This window comes from Engraulis encrasicolus, unplaced genomic scaffold (genome assembly GCF_034702125.1).
Source record: "Engraulis encrasicolus isolate BLACKSEA-1 unplaced genomic scaffold, IST_EnEncr_1.0 scaffold_651_np1212, whole genome shotgun sequence".
Taxonomy (NCBI): Eukaryota; Metazoa; Chordata; class Actinopteri; order Clupeiformes; family Engraulidae; genus Engraulis; species Engraulis encrasicolus.
In genome coordinates this window covers 1,367-12,772 of record NW_026945974.1, presented here as the reverse complement: position 1 = coordinate 12,772, position 11,406 = coordinate 1,367, and the positions used below count along the sequence as shown (strand labels likewise).

General features: G+C 40.7%; 1 long non-coding RNA gene across 1 annotated transcript; it reads left to right on the top strand.

The window, feature by feature from the left end:
- The first annotated feature begins 5,117 nt into the window (after positions 1 to 5,117).
- On the top strand, positions 5,118 to 10,284 carry LOC134444671 (uncharacterized). Its single transcript, XR_010034062.1, has 3 exons — positions 5,118 to 5,160; positions 8,010 to 8,090; positions 10,117 to 10,284. It is a non-coding gene; the product is annotated as an uncharacterized LOC134444671 (long non-coding RNA).
- The last annotated feature ends 1,122 nt before the right edge of the window (positions 10,285 to 11,406 follow it).

Here is an 11,406-nt window from a genome sequence, read left to right as displayed (position 1 = left end):
GAGCGAGCGGAGCGACGGAAGTCATTATTTCTCTATGGAGGGCCCGCGACCAGCGCTACCAAAGCGAATTCGCCAGGGGCGAAGCTTCCTGAGCGACCAGAGCGAATTTTAACGATTAAACTCAAGCTAATTGTAGGCGAATTCGCTATTTCGCTGTTCGGTGAAAACCAAGTGGAACGTTCATATCAACGAATGTCCCAGCCTGTCAAGCCAGAGCCGTTATGTGATTACCTAAATCACACATGTCAATGTGTCTGGAGTGAATACAGCGAATTCAAGGCGAAACTTCTTCTGCTACCCACGCTACCAGGCAGCGTAGTTCGCTCTTGGTCTGGACACGGCATGAGGAGGGTCAGAAGATTGGTCCTCTGTTCATGTCCTATGCTGCGTCTCTCCAAGTCTCACCTGTTTCATGTTCCTCTGCCACACACACACACACACACACACACACACACACACACACACACACACACACACATATATATATATATATATATATATATATATATATACCAGTGTTTCCCACAGAAATTTTGGAAACTATGGGGGCAGCCGGGGTTTATTTTGTCCGGGGGGGGGGGGGGGGGGGGGGGGGTTGGCGTGGTCTTCTCACACGGTCCTTTTTGGGGGGGTGGGGGGTGTATTCTTGCAGCGTAAATGCAAAACGGCAAAACAATGACTACAGTATGACATTGGCGCATGGAGAAACTGTAGGCCTGGGCCTATATTTCAGCCATTTATATTTTGAGAAATAAGGCTACATAAGATTTTACCCATGACTTGTATAATAGTAGTACATTGTCATTGTCAAAAAATGCAGTACAGTGAATAATTTCTGGTCACAGGGCCAGTTTTTTCCAAATTCCTCCCATTAAAAGGGCTGAACAACATATTACACATTTATGTCTATATTCACATTCATTACACATTAATTTCTATATGCAGCCCGATGTCTCCTCTGCTGTGTCAATGAAGGTCTGTCACCAAACTCATTACAACTGTAAAACAAAGCCTAGGGAGTGTTAGTAAACTCATCCCAACTGTCCCTTCTCTGAAGGTTTTTTATATTGCTCCCAAACCCAAGTAAACTACAACAACTTGACTAGGCTTTTGATCCCTGTCTTTCAAGCACTTGTGGTTCTCTCTATAGCAGGGGTGCCCAACCTTTTTTTAACCAAGATCTACTTTTGAAGTTGATGGTCTGCCGTGATCTACCAAGTCAAATTCAAGGATGTCAGTATGAAAATTTAAGACCACCATTTATTAATCACCATTATTATGAACAAAATGTTTTCAGTAGGCTACTATGGCCGTATCTTTTCAGTGTGTTTTTAAAGTGTGTTGAATAGCCTATCTTTACAAAGCAATGCAGCACTGATAGTATGCAGAGATAATTTCAGTACACAAGTCATAAACAACTGAAACAATTTCAAAATGATAAACATTTGGTATATAAAAGGCACATAGGCCCTATTTCTAAAATATGATGAAGCATTATCATGCCTTCAGTGGTATAGGCTACAAATTAAAAAGGGCTCAGAAATTCACCATTTGTTATGCGTAAATAGTAGGCTACTATGAGAGAGAGAGAGAGATACTATGAGAGAGAGAGAGAGAGAGAGAGAGAGAGAGAGAGAGAGAGAGAGAGAGAGAGAGAGAGAGAGAGAGAGAGAGAGAGAGAGAGAGAGAGAGAGAGAGAGAGAGAGAGAGAGAGAGAGAGAGAGAGAGAGAGAGAAAGCGAGAGAGAGAGATTGAGAAAGAGAAAGAGAGAGAGAGCAATGAGAGAACTCATTGGATTGGTTAACACCCCTGTTAAGTGTGACTTCTTCTATGAAGGTTTTTTTTTCAGCTCTCTGGGACAGTAGCACAGCAAATGCTTTCTATTGTGAGTTTGGCCAATCGTTTTGTCCACAACTGAAGCAAGAAACAGCACAAATTGAAGTGAATTCCATACATGTCAACAACTAACATTTCCCTTACACGCGGCACGCGATGTAAACGCAGTTAGCGATGATGCATGCGACTAGCGATTTGGACGAAGATCCTCGCATATCGGCGTGTCATAACGCATCGTTGCGCACATGTTCTGTTACTCACCCGATGTTACACGTGTGCACACATGAATCAACTTTATTATATGGTTGTGACGTCATCTGTCGAATGCTCCATTCATTTCAACGGGGCTCCCCAACGTTCGGACGTCTGTTATTTTTCGATAACGGACGGGTTGGTCTATAACAGACCGCTGTCAATGGCAACAAGACTTTTCACTGCTAAAGCGACTTTTCAACAAGACTCTAATCAGCTGCTGTGATAGACAGCACCCCTTGTCCTGGCTACCGCTGTCAATGGCAACAAGACGTTCACTGCTAAAGCCAGTGCTTGTATACAAGTCAGTGGCTAAAGCGAATGTTTGTATCACTCCGCAGGGGGTCCGGTCTTTTGTCACTCCAATCAGCTGCTGTGATAGACAACACCTGTTGTCCTGGCTAGCCTACCTAGCTGTTGCCTAGCGGTTCCACAACGGCACTGTTTTGTTTTGCGCAGCAACAATCTTAACATTAAATAGGTCTAAAGAAATGTCCCCGCATGTGTGAATCATTTAAGTATATCCATATAATAAGCGGGTTAACTTTCGGCGAGTCGGTCGCTTTGTGGAATAGCAGCACTTCAGAGAGAACAAGACCCCTCCGCTCCGCGTCGGGGTCTAAAGATTCTCTCTGTCGTGCTGCTATTCCACGGTAGCGACCTTCTCGCCGAACGTTAACCCTTACGTAATACCCTTACGGTCACTTCCTAATGCTTTCCCCTCATTCTGTGTTACCGTGGGACTACTTATCTAACCAATACAGAGTCTATAGGATGTATTTGGGTGATTCTCACGAAATCGGACATATGAGGTGGCACGAAACATTGTGGGGAATGAGTAAATGCTATCCAATTCAGAAAAAATGGCTTATATACATATAAGCATGGGCTATCAGGGAAATAATAAAAGGAGAACAATATTATTATTTTAAATATATATTTTTTACAATTTATTGTGAAATTCTCAGTACCGCAACGCGTCCTTTGCTAAATTTTGACTCTTAAAGTGTAAATATTTTATATTTTTAATAAAGAAAGAAGTCAGAACTTAGATGCATCTTATAAACTAAATAGTGACAGTGAATACATAAGTAGTTTTAGGAATTCATTCGCAGAAGAGGAGAAAATATTAAGAAAAACAACTTTGGTCAACTTTGGCAAAGACCAAAATTCTCAGCCTCCGCAACATTTTTAAGCATCATTTAAAACCAGAAGTAACAGAAAAAAACAAGTAATTTTGTATGGGGGGATTCCTGTTACCATAACACCCAAGATGGCTACCAAGATGGCTCTTCATTCTATATCTCTCCAGATAAATGTTCACAATTTGGTTGCCAAGGTGCCTACACAACTTTTTGTTTCTCATTACCGATACACAACGTTTTCATTGTTAAAATAATGTATATTTTGTTCTCTTTTGGTAATTATTTAGTCTTTTTAAGTCTTAATACAAATATCTAACAAAAGTTATCCAGACATCAAGGTGCCCTCCACAAAGATCAAAGAAGCTTAAGGTCACTCACACTCCGCAACACATTTTCTCATACACCGCAATGGTTTTTCTCAGCTCCGCAATGGTTTTTCTCATATACCGCAATGGTTTCTCATACTCCGCAACAGTTTTCTCATACTCCGCAACAACTGAACTAAGTTGTGGTGGAAAAGGCAAAATATTCACAGAAGTGAATTAAATGACTAAAATACAATAAAGTACAATATTTCTACATTTTCCCCAACAGTTGAGGGTTAGGACACCAGGAGGGAGCCTGCCAAGGAACTAAATCAGTGCAAGATCACCACTATTCTCATTACCGCAACACATATTTATTTGCAATTTGTTTTAATGTTGCAAAACTATATTTAGTTTGTAATTGTATTAGGATAAATAGTAGTTCTTCATATTTCATCTGTAGTAAAATCTATATAGGTACATGATGTTTTAGTTAAATAGCCTAAAAACAAGGCTCCCACTTATGAAACTTGTTGCGGTAATGAGAAAAATCACAATAATAGAAAACAATATTAAAATACAAAATACAGTATTTCTGTGTTCTATACACCTCTGAGTACTTATGTTAGTAACATTCCTGTGAAATTCCAAAAAAATGTGATTTACTAATATTTTTTCTATTGTGATGTCATGTTGCGGTACTGAGAATTTTGGTGCTCTGGCCGATTAAAATGACACTAAATATTCAGAAAAAAATATGATTTCATGACAAAAAAATGTTTTCAACTATTTCAGACCTCCATCTTGCAAAACCAAGAGGAAAATTGAATTTAAATGTCTTTTCAAAATTTTGAGGTTTGGTCCATTTGGAACTTGGTTTTCGTGAGAATCACCCATATACTCCAGGAGGAAAATGCGAAGGAAATTCAAAATCGTAATTCAAATCGTTTTTAACAAAAACGGATATCGTTTAAAAAAAAAAAAAAAAAAAAAAGTAAAAAAAAAAAAATTTTTTTTTTTTTTTTTTTTACATTTTCGTAAACTATGGCGGCCAAATTTAAACTATGGCGGGCCGCCATAGTTTCCTCAATGTATGGGAAACACTGTATACCCTTACGGAAGGAAAATATACTGCAATATACTACAATTTATACTGCAATACATTAGAAAATATATCACAATATATCACAAACACGCTCATATATTTGAAAATATATAGCAATATATTATTGAACAACATATTACTATATATTGATCCATATATTTTAAAATATATGGCTGGCAAAACAAAACTGTATTCCACTATTCGGTCTGTATTTCTTGATGTTTTTAGTTCAGCAAGCACATTTTGCACGACATTGGACATTTACTCGACATTATAAAGTCATTTTAGGTGGACCATATATGGCCATATACCGGTATAATAATATATTGATCAATATACAGGAGTCTCTGATTGAATCATCTCAGCTCTCATATCACGTATGACGCGCCTACGTCACGTCGTCACAACCTGAAGCTAAAGTGGCGAGAGCTCGAGCGCGGTCCGGATTTTAGCTCAACACTGTCGCCAGCCACTAGACTCCCCATCACAGTGACACAAACCAACCAGCCGCCTCGAGGTAAGTTATAAAGAGAAGTTTGTTAATTTGTTAACATAAATATACAAGCATATAGTCTGAAACGTCTACAGTGGTTGATGTGCAAAGTTTAGCCAAGTGGTTATCGAAGTTGGATGTTTGTTCATTTTTTCCCCCAAGGACTAGAAATACGTTATTTTTTTTTAATTTCCCGCGCTACCAAGCTGTTGTACTACTAGCGATATTTGCGTTGTCGAAATGGTGTGTAGTTCTCATTGACAGTAGGTATAGTTCTACACATCTTGAAAACGTAAACGTAATACTTGGGTCGATATTATATGGTTGTAGTGGTCAATTTCAGGTGAGCCCACTTTATTTGGCTTGTCAGAGAACGTTAGCAACATCTATCTGGCTAATACTGCTGAGCCCCAACGTCAGCCTAGAAAGCCAGGCCTCAGTTAATTAGCCGCCTAGCTTACTCGGCTAACGCAAGGGAATCAAAGCAGAAGTGAAGTGCGACAAGATCTAAATGCACATCGCTAACTTGCTTAAAAATGGGCACTACAGTATAGTAAAATGAGGCAATGTCCTGCATTATTTTTGGTAAAGCATAGCTGTTGCTGCTTGTCGTCAAATTAGTGAATTTCAAAACGGTAGCCTACACGTCGTTGTCTTCAGCTACTCTGTGATAGTTCGGAGTTTGCTTTGCTCACAGCAATTGCATTCATTGAGTCATGTTGGTGTTCATGTTTACTCTTAAACGAATGCGCGAGTCATTCTTGTTCATCGGAATTCATTCTCGCCAGTTACATACATGAGTTTAAGTCTTCCTTCGCTTCATCATCTTCATAAAAGAGTGCCTTCGTGCCAAGAACAGACGTGCAACTGTTAACGATGCTGGCTGCTGCGATTTCAATGTCTTGTCTTCCCTGTTGTCGGGACGAGACACAGAGTGCCACTACGACGCTCTGCGACTGCGAGCTAGAATGCTGTAGTTCCACCAGTCTACCGAACTTCTAGTTTGTCTTGGGCGCGACATGAACTTGGTCCCCATCTCTCTTCTCTCCCCCCCAGATTTAGCTCACAATTCTGACAATGATATAGAAGTGATGAGCTTGGTGGGTATCCTCAGGCCCGCGTTAACCCTCGCCGGGGCCCGGTGCAGACGCAATCCGGGGCCCCTACGCCACATTATAATGAGCCATAGCCTATTCAAAACGCATGAAACAACCCAGGCTAGACGTTTTACTCCAACACAAAAAAGGGTGCGCGGAACCCCCTGCTGCTGAGTTCACCAGTCGCAACGCAAGCCATTGGAAGCCTAGCCAGCTGACAGGGAGGAGATTCTGTGCACTACCGTTTAGCAGAGTAAACGTCGGCTCAGCTAGAACTACTAAACAGAAACACAACCAAAAGTCTCTTATTTTTGCTACGTTGCCGACCAATTTGTCGAATCGAAACCGTCGTGGGAGACACATGTTAATTAATGTAACTTCCAATAGCCTTGGAAAGACTGGCTGTCTGTCAAAGGAAAGTAGCCTACTCACTCGCTTGACGCGAGGAAGGGGAATCCCCTTTGCAGCGAACCACAGCAAAGTGAAGCTGTATCGAAATTCCCTCAAAATGTAGGCTACCAATTAAGAAGTCAGCGGTTTTCATCTAGATGGTGCATTACAATGCAATAGTACGCAATCATTAGGCCTACAGTAGATTACGGTGCAAACTCGTAGGCCAAATGTTTAGATGTGGATGTGGATGTATCACGCAAGTTTTTTTCCCTCCCAGATAAGAGCCACTTGCTAACTGAACAGTCCGCGAGTGGTTCCCAGGCATGTTTTAACTGAACACAAAGCCGAACGCAAAGATATACGCTGACAGAGCATCGACATTAGACCTTTTACAGTGCTTTAGGGAAATGGCCATAACATTGCTTTAGGAAAATGCAACTAGCCTATATCATTTTAGTGTTTGCTAGATTGGCTTGCCCTGTTGTTGTCAGACTGTCAGAACTTTCAGTGCTGGTTGGTGCACTTGCTACGTAGAATTATTGTGAACACTTTTTAAAAAACACCTCAGAAGTGGTCCTCGCCGCGCCAGGCAAGACTTTTGTTTCGCGAATGCAGTTGGGTGCGTGATTTATTTCCCCATGTTTAAAAACAATATAATAAGATAAAGTTAGGTTGGTGTGCTGTGCTCTGTTTGCTTAGCTTAGGCCTACATGATTGCACAAGTCCATGATCGCTATGCAACAATTACAAAAAGCGATTTTAACACTGACATAACAAAAATGGATAACGTTGCCAACCTTCTCTTCAATGCGTTAATCCATGCCGGGCTGAAGTTTATCCGTACAATCTGAAGCAAGTGCTGACGCAGAGTTTCTCACAGATTTTTTAGACAGTAGCCCATCATCAATCTATAAAATGATTGACCACCGTTTTCACTGGTGGCACACAACCAGAAGCATCTGACTGAAATGATAAGTTCCGACCTCCGATTCCTGCGTGCATGCAGAGGCGATTCTAGGCTCAGTAGGGGGGCCAAGCAAAAATTAAAAAGAAAGAACACTTGTAACAAATCGCCACTACTGTTCCCCAGCTACAGTCTTGGGGGGCCCAAGCTGCCTGTCTAGCCTGGTGACAAGATATGCATATGCGCCTCTGCTTGCCTACGGATGGCGAAATGCGTCAAAAGTACAATTGATTGTCTCAAAATATCGTTTCATATTTTCCAATCTCACGACGTCCGGGGCCCCCTCTAGTGGCGGGGCCCGGTGCTGCAGCACCGGTTGCACCATAGGATAACGCGGCCCTGGGTATCCTTGTGCCTATTTAAGGTTAAGTGTGTGAGTGAATGTTAATTTTCTGTTGCTCTTTTAACTTTTTTTGCAGAGGTTGCTGAAGAGGTATGCAGCGATGGTCTGGAGGAAAAAATAGTCACATGGACTGGTGTGCATTCCAGTACTTGAAATGGTAAGCGATACTGTGCCTTTACTATGCTCACTCACTGGTGATCATGCACTAAATGGGGAATACATCTATCTGAACTTTGGGAGGAGGTTCAGACTCCCTTGGTGCAAATATAATCGTTTCAAAAAATCCTTTATACCTCATTCAATCAAGCTACTGAATAAACCGGGAATAAGAGAGATTGAGTGGGACAAAATTGACCTCTGCAGCTAGTGTTGGTACTGCTGGTGGGGATGGAAGCTAGGGTAAAAGTTGGGAGGGGGATATGTAGACATGAATGTATCCCTGTTTTTATTATTTTTATGTTAATTATGGAATGGATGTAACCTAGTTATTTATTGCAGGGTGAAGTTGTGGTTGGTTGTAGGATGGTGTGTGTGTGTGTGGGGGGGGGGGGGGGGGGGGGGGGGGGGGTACTGAGCTGTGTGTGTGTGCTTTGTCTGGGGGGGGGGGGGTGTCTGGACTGGATGGGTCAGGGGCAGTGGGTTAGGACATCCAGATTTTGAGTTTACTTGAGCTACATTATTAACTGCACATTGAATGTGTGAAACTTGCTGATGTAACATGTTACATTCAAGGGTTCATTGGGCTAAATGTGGTTAAAATCATTGACCTGGGTTTACAAAGCTGGGCAATGTTGGGCACTTGTTTCAGACTATTGAAAGGAAGGAGTATGAGAATGTAACACAATGCTTAACATGAAAAATAAAACCCTTCATGAACCAACTGTGTATTTGGCCACAAACTAGTTGCATACCCTTCAAGTTTCAACTGCACATTGGTCAAACACAATTTCAGCGTTCTGTGCACCTGTTCCATTTTTTCTAACAAGAAGTACACTTGTTACATTACATTTAGCTGACACTTTAATCCAGAGTGACTTGAGCATGAACTACTATTTGGCGGCAAATCACTGCTGAAAACCTGGGTCTGTGAAGGAGGGGAATGGACTTACTTTTCATTGTAGGTGGTGTGGTGTTTTATACTCCCTCTTGCCCTCTGGCTTTTCACTTGCTATGTGGACTCTGTATGAGCATTGGTAGTCAGTCAAGAGACAAAATAAATGTTTCCCAAATCATTTACAGGACTTTGGTCCATATATTCTCGCTAGCTTAGCAACATTCTTCCTCTGAGGATATGTAAAACAAAACAAAAAATGAATAATAAGATATTTTACACACCCAGGTCAACAATTTTAAGTGTTACCCCTAAATAGTTGCCTGCCCTTTTAAAGATGCACTGTTTAGGATTGTTCCCAGATTAAGTTAGTTATTGTGACTATGCTGCTCATTGAAACTACTACTACCTAATGTACTGCACAGCCATGGAGAAGATTAATCTTTCATGATTGAATGGTGTAATATTCCCAGCCATAGTGAATACTCTGTCTGAAATTGATGGTTATGGTAAGCATGTAAGCAGGTGGGGGTTGGGCGTGTCGAGCAATGTTGCCATTGAAACCCAAGTTTTTGTTTGTCCAGTTAAATAGTTGGCGTAAAGGGCAGAATGAATCCTCGTTTGCATTTCCTCCCGACAATTATATGTTCTCATATACTGTTTTATGGACATGCATGGCTCTGCTGTCAAGTGTTTACCTACAAGTACAATGTTGTAACATAACTCCATGAAATAACTTTCATTTGAAACCTCTCCCACTTGCTACCGCTTCATGGGACAAAGTTCAGTTTTAGTTACAATCCAGTTCCACATATTCCAGGTGACCTGTTTTTACCTGTCCAATTCAGCCTGGTGATTCGATGGTGGAATGATCACATGGTTGAATTAGACAGGTAAAACAAGGCCATTTGGAATGTGTGGCCCTAGATTGTAACTGAAACTGAACTTTTTTCCCATCACTACGTTTCATTAGCATATCTTTCACCCGAGCCCAACTTTCCCGCCCGCTCGCCTCGCTTGTCTACGTCACCAGCCTCTGCTTCCTTGTCGCTTCCCAACGGAAAAAGAAATGGAACGTCTCGCCTGCACAATGGGTTAGAGAGTTAACATTCTTTTTACTTTACTTTTGCAGATGCTGTTGCTCAGGCACATCCAGGTGCGAGGATGGGGGAGATCCGGATGTCGCTAAATAAAAGAATCTGTGAACTGCTTCACCAAGAGAAAAAGAAGTCCATGGACAGGCCTATGAGCCCTCTTGTTGACCTTGAGTGACTGAGGCTGCGGGCGGTCTGCCCCTGAATTCACCTCCACTTCACTTTTTTTTTTTTTTTTTTTAATATATCTGAAGGTGTGTGTGTGCGCGCGCGGGTGTGTGTGTGTGTGTGGGCGCGGGCACGCGTATGTGTTTGTGTGTGTGCGCGTGTGTGTGCACGCGTGCATGTGTGCCAGTGCTTTATGTGAGGTGTTTCGCTTACCGGCCACAGCCACAGTTTTTTTTTTTTTTTATTTGTTTTTTTTTGTTCTTTTAGAATATTTCTGCATTTACATTAAGTACAAGTTACTGGCCAAAGTGGGAGACTGAAATTGTTACTGGCCACAGGCAAGTTTCACCAGCATTTGGCCTGTTGGCCGGTGTCGTTGTCAAGTCGTGGTTTGTGTGCGTTTCCCTGCCTGTCTGCCCCTCTGTCTCTGCATGTGTGAGCGGTGGTGTTAAAGGGTCGGTTGGTTTCATGTTTTTAATAAACCAATGTCAACAGTTGAATGAATTGAATTGATGTTTGGTCATTGTTGTAATTACATTACTTCATAAATGCCTTGTATAAAGTACGTTACAGTATATTGTGTAGTGTAATGCAATACATAAGTCAATATATGATTTAATTAATAAGCCATATACTATGGGATATAATTCAATATATGCAGTAATATACTGTACAGTATAATGCAATACATTATTCAATATATGATTCATCAGTAAGCCATATATTATGGGGTATAATTCAATATATGCAGTAATATACTGTACAGTATAATGCAATACATAAATCAATATATGATTCATCAATAAGCCATATACTATGGGGTATAATTCAATATATGTAACAATATATTGTACAGTATAATACAATACATAAATCAATATATGATTTATCAATAAGTCATATACTATATGGGATATAATTCCATATATCCAACAATATATTTCACAGTATAATGCAATACATAAGTCAATATACGAAAACGGCAATAATGTCTATATTCTCGTATACCGCAAAATATATCACTTTATATTGTGCAATATACTGCTGTACAATATAAAATGATATATTGGCAAACAATATATTGTAGTATATTATAATATATTTTCATTTCATATATTCAAAAATATATTTTCCTTCCGTAAGGGTATACACACACACGC